Genomic DNA, 3,650 nt, shown 5'->3' on the forward strand with positions numbered 1-3,650 from the left:
GATTGAGGAATCATCCCAACTTCTCCTACAAGAAACGTCGAATGCGCTAAATCCTCAACCCGCTTTCCAACGGAACAATCAAGGACCTCCGGGTTTTCAACCGAAGTATCAACAACAAGGTCAAGGGAGCCAAGGTTATCAAGGGAATTCCAATTATAGGCCACAACAAGTGCAACCCAAGGAGCAAGACCCGGACATCAAGGATATACTATTTCAAATCCTCCGATGCCAAAATCACAAAGAGTATCCATTGGGGGCATTGAAAATGAGCAAGTTGCGTTCAAGAAACAATTGGAAGGAGTACAAGCTCACTTGAAGATCTTGGACAATCAAGTTGCCCAACTTGCGTCTTCCTCCTCACCAAGACAGCAAGGCATGCTTCCCGGTAAGAACGAGGTGAACCCTCGCGAGCACATCAATGCAGTGGAAGTAAGGAGTGGGAAACAACTTCCGGAGATCATCCCTCCGATGGTTGAGAAGACATCGCCTCCAAGGCTAACAAGAGAGGAAAAAAGGAAAATCTGTAAAGGAAGACACTCCTAAGGTGCAAGAACAGGAGAAAAAACCAGTTTACATTCCTCCTCCGCCTAAGGTACCCCCGATACCCTTTCCTTCTCGTTTAAAGAAATTTAATGAGGACAACCAATTTGAAAAGTTTGCAGAAATGCTGAAGAAGATGGAGATTACAATGCCTTTCCATGAGGCAATTCTTCAAATGCCCTCATATGCGAAGTTCCTCAAGGATATTTTGACGAAGAAGCGGGTAGTGGAAAAAGAGACTGTAGTATTGAGCACCGAAGTTAGCGCGGCCATCACAAAGCATGAACTTCCCCCGAAGATGTCTGATCCGGGAAGTTTTTCTATTCCATGCAAGTTGGGGAATATTGAGATTGATAGAGCATTATGCGACCTTGGAGCCAGCGTGAGTTTGATGCCGCTATCCATTTACAAGAAGTTGAATATAGGTGACTTGAAGCCCACGAGGATAGCCTTGCAACTAGCGGACCGATCTATCAAATATCCAGCAGGCATTCTAGACGACGTACCTCTCAAGATTGGCGGATTCTATGTACCAGTGGATTTTGTAGTGCTAGACATGGATGAAGATTCCAAAGTTCCAATCATTTTGGGACGCCCATTCTTGAGCACGTTGGATGCCGTAGTTCATGTCCGAGCCGGAAGATTAATGATGAAGATCGGGGATGAGACAGTTGAATTCACGCTCGATCAGAATTTGAAGCAACCTTCGACCAATGATACGGTATGCTATGCGGATATACTTGAAGCAATGGCGGAAGAAGTGATCGGAGAGTTCCGTGAGATAGTGTTGGGGAATCTACGGGTTCCTAGCATGCGATCATATCGATCTAGGGTTTGGTTTACTAGGTTTCATGCAGCGGAAGAAAAATCTAAACCTAGTCAAACGTCACACGCAACCAAACTCGCAGAACCCGAAAAATCGTGTATATCACCGAGGGAATCGTTACTTACCTCGTTCTCGATGAGACTTGAAGTTTGTTTCGATCCGGGGCCTGTTCTAAATCACCAAGAGCTGAAAGTACAGCTCCTCTACACGTATCCACACCGACGGGAAGGATTCCAAACAGTTTGGAACGAATCTGCTAGGATTAGTGAAGAAAAGGGTAACTCAAGAGACGAGATCCAATCCCGGGACAATAGAAATCCAAGAGAACAACTTCTCTAGGGTTCTAGGGGTCGACTCATTCGATGGTATTAAGACTATTGGATGTAAGTGGGTTTTCAAGAAGAAAACCGACATGGATGGCATCGTGCATACCTATAAGGCACGACTCGTAGCGAAAGGGTTTCGGCAGCTTCATGGTATCGACTATGATGAAACCTTTTCACCAGTTGTGATGCTTAAATCCATACGGATTCTGCTGGCCATAGCTGCGTATTATGACTACGAGATATGACAGATGGACGTCAAGACCGCATTCCTTAACGGGAATTTGCTCGAGGATGTGTACATGACACAACCCGAGGGTTTTGTCGATCCTAAGAGTCCGAGGAAGGTGTGTAAGCTTCAGAGATCCATTTATGGACTGAAGCAGGCTTCGAGGAGCTGGAATCTTCGATTTGACGAGGCAGTCAAAACGTTTGGCTTCCTGCAAAACGAAGATGAGCCATGCGTTTACAAGAAGGTCAGTGGGAGCGCAGTGGTCTTCCTTGTACTTTATGTGGATGATATATTGCTCATCGGAAATGACATTCCTACCTTGCAAGGAGTAAAATCCTGGCTAGGATCAGTCTTTTCGATGAAGGACTTAGGAGAAGCCGCCTATATTCTAGGAATCAAGATCTATAGAGATAGATCGAGAAGGCTTCTTGGTATAAGTCAGAGTACATACATTGACAAGGTCTTGAATCGGTTCAAGATGCAAGACTCCAAGAGGGGTGCCTTGCCAATGGGACATGACGTAGCTCTTAGCAAGACTCAGGGTCCAAAGACACAGGATGATTGAATTGAGTTAGAGGTGATCTAACCAAGGCATTAACTGCTCGAATTCTGATCCTTTGTCTCACGATATCATAAGTTGAACAAGGGCATGGTTTGAGCCACCCTTCAAATTCAACCGCTTTCTCGTCTTGGTAAATCGACTAGTAAAATAGATGCAACTTCATCTATAGCGTGGCCACGCGTTTTCATAGTCCGACTTCCACGAGAGGGCCGAGCGATATCTCTCCTGTTAAGGAGGTGACAAATCCCATATTGCATGTCTACTATCTCCATATGATTCGTGAACGTGTCTGATCAACGCCGTTATAATCATCCGGTTAAAGACGACGTTTGACGCAGTCAAGACACGCCACTCCTCCTATCAGATACTCTAGACATCTCAGGTATGAGGATCCATAAACGAACCGCTGTATGAGATTCAAGTCATGACTCTGTCCATGTGACAATCTCATGCGGGTCATCCAGTCACTCGTTCACAACGAGTACCCATGATTGTGATATGCATCCAATGCATCGATCACTCCTCATGCTAGTCTTAATTCAACATTGTTCCCACAATGTTGACTGACTAGGGAGTTTAGAATCATTCGCTAATGATTCAAGGATGCCGATATATAACAAACATGCCAATCATATAACGGGAATGTAATGTATTCATAAATCAATGAATCAAGAGAAAGCTGGGAGCCGATCATCTGTCGACACTCTGCTTATCTTCACGTCTCCTCTGTCGATGATTTCTCTGATCAAGTGAAATCGCCTGAGTATGTGTTTGGATCTCTGGTGTGACCGGGGTTCCTTAGCTTGCGCAATCGCACCATTGTTGTCACAATACAACTCAATGGGATCTGCAATGCTAGGAATGACGCCCAGGTCTCCCACGAATTTCCTGATCCAAACAGCTTCCTTAGCTGCATCCGATGCTGCTATGTACTCGGCTTCTGTAGTCGAATCTGCCACGGTTGGCTGTTTGGAACTCTTCCAACTGATAGCCCCACCGTTCAGGCAGAAAACATAACGAGAGTTCGTCTCCAAGAGAGTTAGTGGGAGTAGAATAGATCTCGAAGAAGTTCGAGAGCCACAAATAGTCGAGGAACCGAGTGAACAGGGCGAATCAGTTCAACCTGTGTCACAAATTGTTGAGACAGCACCTCCTAGTGAACCTCGA

Source organism: Tarenaya hassleriana, unplaced genomic scaffold (assembly GCF_000463585.1).
Source record: "Tarenaya hassleriana unplaced genomic scaffold, ASM46358v1 Cleome91, whole genome shotgun sequence".
Taxonomy (NCBI): Eukaryota; Viridiplantae; Streptophyta; class Magnoliopsida; order Brassicales; family Cleomaceae; genus Tarenaya; species Tarenaya hassleriana.